General features: G+C 38.1%; 1 long non-coding RNA gene across 1 annotated transcript; it reads right to left on the bottom strand.

Moving 5' to 3' along the window:
* Window positions 1-5450: 5450 nt before the first annotated feature.
* Window positions 5451-15337, bottom strand: LOC107799112 (uncharacterized). Its single transcript, XR_001651071.2, has 2 exons — window positions 14497-15337; window positions 5451-5806 (listed from the first exon to the last, which is right to left on the bottom strand). It is a non-coding gene; the product is annotated as an uncharacterized LOC107799112 (long non-coding RNA).
* Window positions 15338-16577: the final 1240 nt, after the last annotated feature.

Below are 16577 nucleotides of genomic sequence, written 5' to 3' on the forward strand. Positions count from 1 at the left end.
GCCTAGGATGACCTCAAAGTCGGTCATATCAAGCAACGGAATACCCGATCTGGTCTCATAACCATAGAAAGTCATAACACAAGACCAGTAAACCCGATCCATAACAACAGAATCATCCATTGGCATGGATACATATACAGGAACACATAGGGACTCACGAGAGACATCCAGATAAGGAGCAAATAGAGAAGACAGATATGAATATGTAGACCTTGGATCAAATAGTATCAAAACATCCCAACTGTAGATAGAAATAATTCTTATGATCACGGCGTTTGAGGCTACTGCATTTGGTCAGGATGGAAAGGCATAGAAACTAGCCAGAGCGCCACCTGGCTTGCTTCCACCTCTAGGGTGACCCCTACCCAATTGCCCTCTACATCTGTCCGGCCGGACGGGCGGTACAGTAGCTGGTGTGGTGATTATGGGCTGATTGACCTGTTGTACTTCCTTGCCTTGAAGTCTGGGGCAAAACCTTCTCATATGACCAAGCTCCTCGCACCTGTAGCAACCTCTCGATGCGGTATACTACTAACCCTGAGTCTGGCCCTGGTGACCTTAATACCTACTAGAGGAACCCTGAATGGCCAGTGGACGACGGGTACTCTCTGGAATGGCGCTGAAGTAGGGACGCGCTGGAGCACTCCGAGCAGGCGGTGGTACTGACTACGTGGGCCTGCTGGATTGCCCCATCATTAACTGACCTCTGCCCCCAGACGGGGCACTAATGAATCTGCCATAATGTAGAGACCATTTCTCCCCCCCTCGTGTACAATCGGCCCTGGCTGCAGTTACCCTCGTTCCTCCGAGCAATTGGTGATTTTAAGGTTCAAATAGGTTCGTATGATTATTTTTGGGCTTTTATGTATGTTAGTTTTGGGTCTCGGGTGGCCTGGGGTTAATTCAGTGATTTTATTCAAAAGTTTGAATTTTGAATTTAAAAAAGTTCGAGATTTTGGGTTTGATGCTTGATTCTTGGTTTTGTATTATTTTTAGTATTTTGAGCCTTTGAACAATTTTTTATAGGGTATATGGACTGGTTGGGATGATTAGAAAGGGTCCCTAGGTGGCTCAGGTGAGATTCGGGGTGGGTTCTGATCATTTTGAGCTAAGTTGGAATGTTTCAATGGTTGGTGCAGCTGCACAAGCAGTGCTGAGGCCTAAAATGCGGAAGTTTTGCATCTGCAATAGAGGGCTAGGACTGGCAAGGTCACAACAGCAGTGCTGTGGTGGTCGCACCTGCAGTGCTGTTGTCCACACCTGTGGTTGTCGCATATCAGACTCATATTATTTCTCCAAGTCTGGATTTTGCCCATTTTCACCATTTTTGAGACATAGACTTCGAGAGGAGGAACATTTTGAGGAGATTTTCACCCCAAGCTTGAGGGTAAGTAACTCTTACTTGGATTTGATTATACATCTTGATTCTCTATGAATTTCTACACCTAAAATATGGAATCAAAGAATGAAATTTGGGGGTTTTGTCTATAACTTCAGAGAGTACATTTTGAGGTTTTGATTATTGATTGGACTCAGATTTGAACACTAATCACATATTTAGAATCATGGGGTTATAGGTCAACGGGATCTAACCTTAGATTCGGGTTTTGACCATATGGATCGGGTTAATATTTTGTTGACTTTTGAGATTTAATTAAAGACTAAAGCTTTATTGTTTGTAATTGGTTTCTAAGACATTATTTGACCTCGTTAAGTATTTTTTGGATGATTTATAGTATTAGGAGGTCACGGATAGAGGAAAAGGCATGATTAGAGGCTAAAGCTTGTTGGAAAAAAGGTAAGTATCTTACCTAATCTCAGTCTGAGCAAAAATTCTTAGAAAATTACCTTGCTTACTAATTATGGGAGAAATATATATACGATGTGACGAGCGTATATGCAGGTGTCATGGTTTATTCATGTTCGGGGTAGAGTTTAGGCTTTTCTATGCCTTGTTTTGTTGTGTGTTCTACTTGTCTAATATTTTATTTGATCGTATGACTATTTCGTGAGCACATGCAGAACTTGATTCGGATTGTTATGACTATGTCATGTATGAACATTATAAGCGGATCAATGTTATTATGGCACGAGGTATATGCCCTTTGGTTATTGTGATATAAATTGATGTTATATCACAATGTTTATGTTGTATAGTGTGTGGATACAGATCCATCCCCCCTAGGGTCACCCTCCGATGATTCTCTCTTGGCGGTGTACTCGTAGAGTTGTGAGATATTAATGAGTGTCGGACTGTGATAGTGTCTGATGATGTGTAGGGTGTAAATGTGGAAGCTTTATTTATCTAAGTGAATCCTTTATGTCATATCATGCATTCTACATGCTATCTGTGCATATATTCTATACATGCTACTTGACGCCTCTATTACATGCACTAAATTTGATTGACGAGATAGGTGGATTCATGCTTACATCTCCATTTCGTTGCTATACTCTCTTGTAGTTTTCGCGACCCAAAATCCCACCAAAGTTTGTGACAGCGCCTAACTTGCTTGCTAGCCAACACCCAATAGAAATAACATAAACTAATAATTAACTTACTAATAAGATGTGATATAACTTAAAGATCGGAAATAATCTCAAGCTAATATAAAGACTCAAATATTTGAGACAGTGTCTAAACACGACCACAACTGTCTAGCAATGCCCAAAACCCGGTGTCACAATAAACGAGCATCTATAAGAGTGAATTGTTCCTAACAATATAGCAATATCTGTCTGAAATAAACAAAAGATAAATAGATAATCAAGGGAGGGGACTCCATCTGTATCTGATCGAATAATAAGGCAGCGCACCACGAAGTCTCAAAAGCAAGTCTCTATGTAGCAGGACAAGAATGACTGGTACCGGCCACAGAATCTGCACAAAAGTGTGCAGAAGTGTACTATGAGTATAAAACTACGGTACTTAGTAAGTATCAAGTCTTGTCTCAAAGAAGAATGACGAGAGGTCGACACTGACACTTACTAATAGTTTAATAAGATAAATAATACCTGTGATCACGTCGTTTGAGTCTACAACATCTGGTCTAGATGGAAAGGCATAGAAACTAGCTGGAGCGCCACCTGGCTGGCCTCCATATATAGGGTGACCCCTACCCACCTGCCCTCTGCGTCTGGCCGACCGGACGGGTAATGCGACAGCTCGTGTGGTAATCATGGGCTGATGGCCCTACTGTACTGCCTTGCCTCAAAGTCTGGGGCTAAACCTCCTCATATGCCCAAGCTCCCACACACTCGTAGCAACCTTTCGGTGCGGTATACTACTGACCTTGAGTCTGGCCCTTGTGACCCAAATATCCACAAGAGGAACCCTTAATGGATGGTGGACGGTAGGTACTCTCTTGAATGGCACTGAAGTAGGACCACGCTAGAGTAGGTCGATAAACAGAAAAAAGATAGACAATCTAGGACTCCTCTACTGGATCCACTTGTGATAAAACGGGAGCAACTCTAGGACTCCCTAGTCCTCTAACAGGAGTTGCGACCCTCCCTCGGCCTCTGCCTCGGACAGCTGAGGGAGGGGCCCCTCTACCGCCGAGTATTGCCGTATTGCACGTTCTCACCATCTGTGAGAGAATAGAGAAAGATACTTACACAACAAAAATTACACGATAGGAGATAAAGAAAGAAAAGTTTTCTAACACCCTATAGACTCTCGAAGATAAGAACGGACATCTCTTCATCGATCCACAAGACTCTACTATGCCTTCTCATGACTCGTGAGACCTATGTTAACCTAGTACTCTGATATCAACCTGTCACGACCCAATTCCCGCTATAGGCTATGATGGAGACCTCGCCATTAGGCAAATCAACGATGAACTATCCATTTAATTATTCATTTTATTACTTTTAAAGTCATGAATTTTATTTAATGAAGAGACCAAGTATAAAAGGCCACAGTGATATAAAGCATGAAATAAAACATAAGAGTGAGATGATGATACTAATAGGCAAAACCCATAAATATCTACTAGAAATTTCCAAAACCTGGTGTTATAAGTGCATGGGCAATCTAGAAGAATATACAAATCACTACAACTACTGTCTTAAATGAAATAGAAAGAAATATAAAAAGCAACAGGAAGGAGACTGTGGGTGCTGCTGAACGGAGCATAGGGAAGCAACTCACCACTAGGTCTCCAGGTAATGTGGGGGAATGCCTAAACGGACACCAGATGTACCTGCCTCACTTCCTGCACAATTTGTGTAGAAATGTAACATGAATATGTAAACAACGTGTACCTAGTAAGTATCTAGTCTAACCTCGAAGAAGTAGTGACGAGAGATCGACATCGACACTTACTAGAGGTCAATAAATAAAATGAAAGAATGGTAAATAGATATGAAATACAACAGTAACAATGAAATAAGAAACAATGAATAAGTGATTCTTTAACAAAATATCAACTTAAAATCTTCAATGACCACCTGGCGATTTCAACAAATAAGAGCCATCAAGTAATTGTCAATTCTCAAGTCATGAAGGAAATATAAGTATAATCGGACTCCTAGAGATATTACGCACGATTTATGCCGAGGTCGTACTGCCCGATCCATAATAATTGGGTACATACACTACCGAGGTCATACGTCCCGATGCATGGATGCATCTCATTATATATATATAGCCGAGGCATTTGGCCCGATCCACAGGAATAGGAAACTCTTTGGACTACAGAACATACATTTACAATACCATGATAGGCATATAAAGGAGCATCATCTTCTATCAAAAATCGAATATTCCGCCAAAATTCAAAGTAACGAAGCTCGGTCTAACATATTCCCTAGTCGAATTTCAATTATGAATTCAAGTAATTAAACTAGCAAGTTAGGTTCAAATAATACAAGTATTGCATGATAAAGTCCTAAGTCTGCCCGGACATAAACATATTTTTTAGCTACGTACGGACTCTCGTCACTTTGTGCGTACGTAGCACCAACAATTATTAACAAATAACACATTAAACACCTACATGGTCAATTCCCTCTTACAAGTTAAGGCAAGAGATACCTCACTTCCAAGTCCTCTTCTCAGTCCTCAAACCACACTAATAGCCTCAAAATAACACTGAGCAACCCGATACTAGTCAAAAGTTTTACAAACTAATCAATACATGCTAAAAAGTTCATAATTCATCTATTAGAGCAATTACCCAACTCAAACCAGAAAGTTCCTAAAAGTCACCCCCGAGCCCACATGTCTGGATTCCGGAAAGTTTTGTAGATAAATGTTACCCAAGACCCTATGAATTCAAATATATAATTTCTACTCAATTCCTGTCACGCCCTGACCTCGGGGAGCGCGACCGACGCTTAACCGAGATACCGCGGTTAAGCAAGCCTGTTAGATGCCTTCTACCCAACCTTGCCCATTAATAATATAAGAGCCAGTACATGTGATAGACATGAGAAGAGTCAAGTGTTCCACAATATTTTTCACTACTAAAGGATATCTATTTATGATTTCCAAAATATAACAAGTTTACTGATATGATAAAACATGTTCGCCCAAATACCAACACTTACTAGTTTAATTCCCAACATCATATACTACCTACAACCTGTCTACGGAGCCTCTAAGTACAACAGAAGAGTAGTATGATGTGATGGCGACAAGGCCCCAGCTATACCTCAAAATGTAACGTACAACGTCAAATGACATGAAGCCCGGAACAGAGTAGGGCTCACCAAAATCTGCTGAATAGAGAGTAACTGCTAACGAGGGTCAAAACCACCTGCTGACGAATCACCTGCATCCATTGAAGATGCAGCGGCCCTGGCAAAATGAACGTTAGTACATATGGAATAGTACTAGTATGTAAATCTAAATGTCCACTTTCAAAATAGAATACCATTATAAGAAAGGGAAAACCATAGAAACAGCAAGTCACAATCAACAATATCCAAATGCCCAGTTAACACATACCAGTTTTCAAAATACGAAATAATATATATTTTTGGTTGGGAGTTCATTAGCACTGATATACCACCGTATTTTTAGCACGGAGTCCGATCACACCCGATTGACTAGGCCATCTCCCCACAGACAATGTGGTTTGACATGTGATGCGAAAAAATGGTGTTACCAAGAATAGTACCACCATGTGCGCAACATGGCGTCCGATCTCCACCCGATCAGCTAGGCCTCCTTCCCACATATGCCGTGTGGGTTGACTTTCCAATTCACATCTAATATCAATCTCATCCCAAATAAGGGAAATAATCACAACCCATTACTATCCACCCCTACACCGGCACGTGTAGTTTCGGGTGTGGGCCTTATGACCCACCCTTCCTCGGTTTGCTAATGATACTCCCAATTTTTTTTTTTGCACACAAAGGTAGTATAATTACAAATGTATTCACCTCATCATCTTTCACATTGTATAAACATTCATTAGTATTTTCAACCACTCACAACAACAATATTTTCTTGGCTCTTTTGGCCATTCACAAGATTCATTATTCATGGCACGGCGGCCGTACTTCATATTCCACACTTTCTTTTATTTACCTTCAAGGATCATTAACATAAGCTTCAACATGTAGAGTATTCCGAAAATCACAACTTTAAGTTACTAGCAGTGAAGACTTAAACACAATGAATTCCTTTCCAAGAAATGAAGTAAAATAGTTGGCAATCAAAGCACAAGTTAGAAGCGTAAACGAGTAACACATCATTTAATCATGAAATAATTCTCCCAAAAAGGGCAATACACAATTTCAACTCATGAATATATATAAGAGCTAAAGACACATTGGAAACACTTATAAAGCATAGCATTAGTTAAAACAGCCACGTTTGGGCACAAGTATAACTCTCATTATTGGCACGGTGGCCACACTATCCATCTCCAACCCCCTTCTTTCACTTTCAAGTATCCTTATAGATTATCAACAACAAGGCATTTTAATTCAAGACTTTAGATACACATTTGAGCAACTAACCAAATTAAGGGTCTTAGACACATGTGATTTCTTACATAATTCGACATGCTAGTTTTCATTAAAATCACGCTTCAAATCATGACATATTAACACACAGCCCATGTTTAATCACCTTTTCAAATAGTAACTCAATAAAGAAGAACGTTTGGAATACAATTCGAACGCATATATCTTTTGACACAAGGCTTGTTCGGAATAATCAATTTATAATGAGCAACACAGGACTTACAAGGCCATTGTAGGGTTCAATTCTAAAAAAGAGGTTTAGCCAACATACCTTGTTTGAGCTTTCCTTAAGCTACTACAACGTCCCAACACTTCTAGCAATAACAATCTATAAGAAGGTAGCGAAAATTGGATAATAATTAGAAGGATTCATATGGTGTAACTCTCTTAGGAATTTTGTCGAACACTTAGTATGCAAAATGGACTACAAAGCTCTACAATGGTAATCTCTTCCTCCCTTAACTAATTTCAACAAGAAACCACCCAAACTAGTTCATTAAACTTACACACTACAACCTATTGTCACATGCATGGCCTATTTCTAACCCCCATAACCTAATTAAACCCATAACAATTGCATGAAGGTATTAGGATAAGGTCTTACCCGGATAGATGATAATCTAATGATTGGTTTCCTTGATTCTTGAAGGTTAGTGCAAGATTGGATGGTTAGAGTGTTAGGTTTCCTCATTCTCCCTCTAAAATGCTTTTACCTCTCTCTAAAATCATCAGATAATTGCCCCAAAATGAGCCCCAAAGGCTATTTATCAAAATGGGGTCGAGTTATGAAAATATAAAAATAGATCCTCCGAACTCAAGTCTGCGATTGCAGAACTGACCACAAAACATGTATGCAGTCCGCATAATGGACCGCGAAAGTGATGCCCCAAAACTGGGATGATCTGGACAGGTCTGCGACCGGTCTGCGGACCGCAGACCACTTATGCGGCCGCAGAATCGCCCAACGAAATTTCTTCGTGCAACTCTGCGACAGAAGTGCAGACCGCAAAACAGGTTTGCGATCGCACAATGGACCGCGAAACAACCCTCAAAATTCAACAACTCCTTGCTCAACTCTGCAACGCTTATGCGGCCCGTAGAATGGATCTGCGGCCGCGAATCTGACCGCATAATTGGCCCTTTGGCAAAACATTTTCCACCAACACCTCGATGCATTCTTCAACCCAAAAAGTCCATATCGCGGCGAGCTAGCTCGTCGCGAAGAATTTCAAGAACCCTTAAACACGTAAGCCTACTTCGACACCACGAACCCTTAAATTCCTTGGCAAAATTTTCGGGGCCTTACAATTCCATAATCATTTTCGTGGTCTAATCCCATTTTTATCAAACCCTAAGTTTTTCAACATAATCCCATAATTTCTACAATTTCTATGTTAAAATCTTCCCATAATCTATGTATTAAACTCACATTAGTTAGAAATCACTTACCTTCAATTGATAGGTGAAAATTCTCTCTCCAAAATCTCTAAAATCGGCAAAGCAAAGTGTAAGAATGAGAAAAATAATCCTAATCACGACTTTTAAAAGTTTCTGCCCATAGGTCCCTTCTTCGCGATCGTAAAAAGGGCCTCACGATCGTGGAGGCAAAATTGCCAAGGCTCAGAAAATCCTCTTTGCGAACGCGACCAGGTCCTCGCGATCGCGATGGAGAGCACAGCCAAAGCATCACAAACGCGATATGCTCTTCGCGAACGCGAAGAGCAACGACCCACTGACCCCAGGCCCAACCCTTTCTACGCGATCACGGACCTCCTATCGAACGCGAAGGCCACAGGTCCTAAACCTTCGCGAACCCGACCCAGTGATCGCGAATGCGGAGAACAAAATACCCCTGCCCCAAATCCTTCATGCCGAACGCGAGACTACCTCCGCGTTCACAAAGAAGGAAACTAATAACATAAATTCTACTATTATGGACTTAGCTCTGTGTGGTCCGAAATACACCCGAGCCATCCGGGACCCCGTCCAAATACACTAACAAGTTCATAAACATAATACAGACCTGCTCGAAGCCTCGGAACACATAAACCAAAATCGAAACTAAGAATTACACCCTACAACCAAATTAATCAACTTATGAACTTCAAACTTCTTCAACTAGCTCCGCACGCGACGAAACATACTTAGACAACTCGGAATGATGCCAAATTTTGCGTACAAGTCATAAATCACCGTACGAACCTATTCCCAGATTCAGAATTCCATGATCTCGACAACACCAAAGTCTATTTCAAACTAAATTTAGGAAATTCTAAGACCTTCAAGGTGCCAACTTTCAATATTAAGCGCTGAAACGCTCCCGGATCATCCAAAACTCGATCCGAACACACGCCCAAGTCCAAAATCGTCATACAAATCTATTGAAACCACCGAAATCCCGGTTTTGAGGTCGTTTACTCAAAATATTGACTCAAGTCAAACTTGGCCACCTTAGGCCACTTTTAAGGAATTAAGTGTTCCAAATTCAACCCGAATCCTTCCAAAACCAAACCAATTACCCCCCGGCAGTCATAAAAATGTAATAGCACATACAAAAAGTCTTAAATAGGGGAATGAGGATGTAGAAAGTAAAATGACATGTCGGGTCGTTACAGACGTAGTCATATGTTTCAGTCATGATATTATATTCATTTGTCATATTTCTGTCTCTGTGGACTATTTATATGTTATATCACATATTGATATTGTCCTTGCGTGTGTGACACTGGTTTGAACTGAGATGTGGTATGACGGTATATTTATGTATTTTAATTATGGTACTGTAAGATTTTGGCATATTGAGTGTAACGATTCGACCGGTAGTTTTGAGCATTAATATTCTGTTTAGCGATTTAAGGTCGTGAATAACTTCATATGATATAATACGACTTACGTGCATTGTTGTTCTGCTTTTGGGGAAGTATGGGATTGATTCAGAAGAGTAATTCTCAATTTAGAAGCTTTAAATTTTAAGAGTTGACCAAGGTTTGACTTGTGAGTAAACGACCATGGATTCATGTTTTGATGGTTAAAATTGGTTCGTATGGTGATTTTGAAATTAGGTATATATCCGAATTTGTATTTGGAGGTTCCTAGGATAATTTTGCTCTTTTTGTCGAAAGTTGGCAATTTGAAAGTTTAGAAATTTCATAAGTTTGACCATGTGTTGACTTTGTATCTATCGGGTTAGGATTATTATTCTGGGACTTGGAATAGGTCCATTTTTTCATTTGGAAGTTGTGTGCAAAGTTTGGTTTTATTCTGAGTTGATTTGGTATGAATCAGACGTTTGGTTGTGAATATTTGAAGTTCTTGAGTTTGAAGGTTGCTTAATGAGTTTTGGTGTTTAATTCTCGGTTTTGAAGGTTGCATGATGAGTCTTTGGATAAGTCTGAATAAGGTATTTGGACTTGTTAGTATAATGGATGGGACCCCGGGAGCCTCGGGTGTAATTCAGGGTGGTTTTGGACCTTTTTTAGACCCTTTCCAGTTGTTGGTTTTTTGCTACAGGAGTGTACATCGCGATCGTGGAGCTCAGGGCCGCGTTCGCAAAGAGTAAATTGCCATTTTGGACTTGTGAAACGCGATCACAGAGTGCATTCCCACAATCGCGCAGAAGAAATTTTTGCTGCCACTAGGCTGACTTCAGGAGCTTATATCTTGCAATCTATAAGGAATTTGGAAACCGTGATCACATGTTTGGTGAATGCGATCGCGAAGAAGGACGAGTGATGGGGCTTTAAAATATTCAATTTTAGGATTTTGAGTTTATTTTCTTCACTTTTGGAGTTCTTTGAGCACAAGTAAGGAAATTTTGGAGGATAAACACCCAAATCATGAGGGTAAGTAATTTTATCATTTTTTTGATTATATATTTTGTTTTCCATGGATTATTACACCTAAATCAAGGATTTGAAAAGAAGAAATTGGGTTTTTTTTTTACTTGAACTTAAGAAAATAAATTTTGGGGTTTTGAACATCAAATTGAGGTTGGATTTGGAAACCAATTAGATATTTGGACTCATATTTGAATGGGTATTCGGGATTTGTGAGGTTTGTCGGGTTTCAAGGTGTGGGCCCGGGTTAACGTTTTGGTCGACTTTGAGTATTTGATTAAAGATTCGACCTTTATCATTGGGGTTTGATTCCTATGGTACTATTTGATGTTATTGAGTTGTTTTTGGCTAGATTTGAGCCGTTCGAAGGTCGATCCACGCGGGAAGGTGTTTTTAGAGTGTTAATTTGGCTTTTTTGATGTAAGTATCTTGTCTAATATTGATGAGGGAATAAACCTTTGGAACTGACCTTGTTTGTCTAATTTAAATGTGTGAGATGCTACGTATATGCAAGGTGATGAGTGTATATACGGGTGCTATGTACGATTCATTACCAGAGTAGTCTTTAGGCGCTACTATGCCTTGATTTGGATATTGTGATTCTTGCTATCATGCTTTATGTGTTTGTATGACTACGTGAACTCTGTGAATCATGCTAGAGATCATGTAAAAGTATTAATTCCCTGTTTGTTCATGATTTTTGATATTGTATGGCGTATCCGCCTAATTTGAGCCGTAGTTGCACACTTCGCACATGAATACACCATAATATACTATTTTCCTCAGTCCATGAGTATGTTATTGGATATGTCGTATACATGTGTTCTTGTATATGCTTTTTTTGTGATGGACTAGATTGGCAGTACGTGAGTGGTCCATGCAGGTTTGAGCTATTATGGCACGTAGGTTGTCCGTGCGGTTGTTTTAATCTATGGCACGTGAGTTGTCCATGCAGTGATGGCACGTGAGTAGTCCATACAGTGTATGGATAAGGATTTATTCCCTAGGGTTACACTCTCATATTTCCCTCTTGATGGCGTACACACATGTTGTGAGAAATAGACGGGTTTCTGGTTGATATGGATCTTGGTAAAATTGATCATTAGTTGGACTGTCTCTTCTCTTTTTGCAAACTCCTTTGATGTATACATGATTTTCATTGCATATCCTCTCTATATGCTGCTTTGCTTGATGAGATAAATCACGGTACATATCTTCTCTATATGTGGATCCGTGTAACTGGACTTGTTTAAATATGCATATCATCTCTATATGCAACTATTGATGGATTACCTGATATTCCATGCATATCTTCTCTATATGCAACTGTTGATGGATTACCTGATATTCCAAGAATATCTTCTCTATATGCAACTGTTGATGGATTACCTGATATTCCACGCATATCTTCTCTATATGCAACTGTTGATGGAATATTTGATATTTCATGCATATCTTCTTTATATGCAAGCTTAGATTATTTAATGATGTTAGATGTATATCTTCCCTATATATTTAACTTTTATAAGACTTACGCATATCTTCTCTATGTGCCCTGATTAGTTGTACCCGGATTTTATGCTTAGAGTTTGATACTTTTGTTGGGCATATTTATATGTTATTGAGATGTACATGTTATGTATAGTGAGTCTCCTTGTTCTGAACCTCGTCTCTACCTCATCGAGGTTAGTCAGGATACTTACTAAGTACATGGATCGGTTGTACTCATACTACACTTCTGCACCTTGCGTGCATATTTGAGAGCTAATATGTTGTGTATGACGAAGGTTGGCTTTGAAGATGTACCTGCATTCCAGAGATAAGCTATCACTTGTTCTTGGTAGTTTAGGATTTGCAATCCTTTTTATGTACATTCAAATAGATGTTGTGCTTATTTTTTGCACCAACTTTTTAAATCTAAATCTTAGTGGCATATAACTTATACTACCAATCTTTGGGATGCTGTATGGAATTAATCTATCAATCCTTGTTAATAATTATCTTTCATTTGAGTTACAATATTATATCTTTTTCTTACCTAGCATGTTGGGGTTAGGTTCCATCACGACTTTGTGGATTTTGGATCGCGACAAGTTGGTATCAGAGCACTAGGTTCATAGGTTCTACGAGTCATGAGCAAGTGGCTAGTAGACTCTTACGGATTGGTATGATGACGTCCACACTTATCTTCTAGCGGCTACAAGGCATCTAGGAAGATTTCACTTCTTTCTTTCCTTATCGTGCGACCTTGTTTCAGCTTGAAGCCTAAATCTCCAGATTCTTTCTGTTCGATTCGTGTGCGATATTGAGTACTTGGTATCAGTTTTGCACTGATGACTTGTGATTTTGCGGATGGGATGCGAAAAAACTATGGATACTTTATCATCGTCTCAATATGTTGTATAATTTTGAGAAGTGGGTGTGGCATTAGAACTTTCAGTTGTTCATTTGAGGAATGAATTGATTCTTATAACTTGTTGACGAGTGTAGACTCAGAAGGATTAATTGGTTTCCTAGTTGTTGTAACCATGGTAGGTCATGGGAAGATGTCGATTCGAGGGTAGTAGGTGGGTTATCTCCCTTGAGAAGGTGTGAGGTTATGTGATCCTTAGGAGGTTTCTATGAAGAGTTTTCCTTCTATTTAGCGAAACAAATATACTACCCTCTCGGAGCACTTGAGGAAGTTGGTTTGACAGTCATGAGGATGAGTATGCACTCGGTGTCACACCCCATTTTCATCTTAACCCTCTTTAAAAAGAATAATGTGATTTTTAAAGCTCAAAAGGGTTTTCAAACTGAAAGTGACAAAGTTTGTGTTTCAAAGTATTTTCAGAGTCGCCACTTGACATTTGGTTTCGGTGTGTCAATTCATCGTTTTAACAAAAAAATAATTTTTCCTTTTAAAACATGTTTTGACTCTAAAAATAGTCCGCACCAGAAATTCCGAGAAATGGGGTTCATTTCACTCGGGGAGAAGGTGTTAGGAATTTTCCAAGTCACGTGAAGGTCACAGTTGTATACATGATCTAATCGGCTTAAAAGAATACTCGAGTTGAGGTAAAAAGACACAAAAGAAAAATAAATGCAAAAGAGGTTCAAGGTCATCCCCACCTAATAAAAGAAAATAAAAAATAGAAAAAGAAAAGAAAATTAAAGTCCTAAATACTAACATACACTATACTTCTTCCACGAGGTTCGTCACGGCCTCCAAATATGGGGCATATCCCTGATAAATATTTACAAATACTTCAGGGCATTCCCCTGACAAAATCATAGTAACTAAGGGGACAATCTCTCACCTCAAAAACTAAAAATAATAAAACGTCCTTATATTGCCTACCCATGTGTGGTCGGTCTAAGCATGCTACTAGCGATAAGAAATAAATAAAAGTAATAAAAACATTTCAAATCCAAATTTTCATTTACGTTTAAGCCCGAATCCTTCTATCAAATCCCACAGTTCATTAAAATTATTTTTTTCTTTTTTCCGCATCAACACATATCTACAAGACAAGAATTTAACAATGTTTAAACTTAAAAATTCAACTCAACAGACTTGAAATAAAACATGAAAAATCAGTCACAAAGTAACAATAAAAGCATGAAGCTCAAGCAATCATAAATCACACATATGAGAAAAATATAGATTAAGTAAAGAACAAAGTAAGGAGTTGACCTCAAGTGGAATCCAAACAGTAATTAAAATTGAATTGATGAAAGATCTCCTTGCAAGCAGCAAATTTGTTCAATCCAACAATAGCACATCGGTTGTGTTTCAAATCTGGATTGGAACATCAGACCATAACACTCGAACAATACCCACCCCCTGACGGCAACTTCGATCGGAGTTTAGATCTAGCCCGAAACTTATCCTTAATGTTTAATCCATTTTCGATTTGTAATTTATTGAGAGCTTTTGGCAAAGAAGATGATAAAGGACGATGATGGTGGAGCTTTAAAGACAGAAAGGGTGGTGTTGAAGTAAAGAAAATTTCACGGGAGGAGCTTTTGTTAAGTTATGGTTCAAACATGGTTGAATAGTGGTGGTGCTTTAATGGTGGGAGAATAACGAGAGCAATGGAGGAAGGTGACTGGTTTTTTTCTCTGTTTTTTGGACTCTCTGTCCGTCTCCCCCTTTCCTCTGTTTTGTTTTCTCTATCTGTTTCGTTCCTCTCCCCCTAATGTCCCTCTAAATTCTCTATGTCTATCTCTTACTAATAGCCTATTTGGCCAAGCTTCTCCCCAAGCCAGAAGTATTTTTTTTTCTTCAAAAAAATACTTTTTTTCTCAATTTGAGGTGTTTGGCCAAGCTTTTTTTTGAGAAAAAAGTGCTTTTGGCTAGAAACAGAAGCAGTTTTGAAGAAGCAGAAAAAAGTAGCTTCTTCCGAGAAGCAGAAGCAGAAACAGTTTTGATTTTTCTTCCTACCAAAAATACCCTTTGCAAAATATTATATATACCAAAATAACCTTACTTAGTTTAAACTATTAAGTAATATAAAATAACTTTTGGGATGAACTTTTATATTTATTGAATAATTTTTTGATATATTTAAATTATCTTGAAAGAATAAAGTACTTTTTAATTTTATTTTTATATTTTACTTAAATAAAATAAAAAACTTAATTATTATCTTTAATAATAAATATTTATAATTATTTATCTACTTATATAATATTAAATATTAAGCAAATCTTTTCATGTCCTTATTTATAATTTGACACTTAAAAGCACTTTTCGACAAGCTTGGCCAAATATAAACTATTGTTCAAATGTGTTTTTTAAATTGATTAGCCAAATACAAATTGCTTTTCACTAAAAATATTTTTTCGAAAAGCACTTTTCAAAATAAACTGATTTTTTCAGCTTGGCCAAATAGGCTATAATTGTGCTTGGGGAGAAAGAAATCCCAAAAACCGTGTGGACCCCAATTAAAGATGCCCCCGTCATATTGTGCGTGTGTGCTTCGGTAATATTGTGTAAGTTGGAATTGTGGATTAAAGAAAAAAAGAAAGTGCAACGTGATCAAATTGTGTGCCATGTGAATTGTTATGAAACTTTGTCCACTTGTGGTGAGGTGGCATAATTTCATTTGCTCCTTCTTTTCTTTCTTTAATTCTAGCTATTAAAAGTAAAAAATAATTAAAACAAGAGATATAAACTAAAGAAAATTTAACTAATATTTTGTATTCTAACATATGGACTAAAGAAAATATTTTACCTTTTCTTTTTATAAGTATTAAAATATTAACAAAACAAAGTTAAGAAAAACTCAGTATTCTAAATTCATGTGACTTCCTTTTATCATTTTTGATTTTATCAAAAGTAGAATAAATCAGAAAATAACTTGACAAAATACCAAGTAACTTGAATAAAAGAAAAAAATATTTTTGTAGTTTTCATTTTTAAGATGAAATAAATTAATAAAGGTTAAAACTAGTGAAAATAGCAGTATTAGTCCTAAAATAAATATTTAAATACTACAATGTATAAAATTTCAGGGAGGGTCAAAAATTACATGTCTACACTCGGCAAATGATTGGAGTGTATTTTGACTAGTGCTATGTGAGGTTATGAGGAGATGCAGCTTGATAAGAACGTTAGTCCATGGCAAGTTAAGAAGTAAGGATATTGTAGGTTATCAGATGATGTATTTTGTAGCTTCGAGCTAAGTGGGGGAGTTTATTATCAATGATTAGGTCATATGGGCTTGTGTTGTTATAGTTCCTGGACTAGGATGTACTCGTGGATTAGCTATG

This window comes from Nicotiana tabacum, chromosome 24 (genome assembly GCF_000715075.1).
Source record: "Nicotiana tabacum cultivar K326 chromosome 24, ASM71507v2, whole genome shotgun sequence".
Classification (NCBI taxonomy): Eukaryota; Viridiplantae; Streptophyta; class Magnoliopsida; order Solanales; family Solanaceae; genus Nicotiana; species Nicotiana tabacum.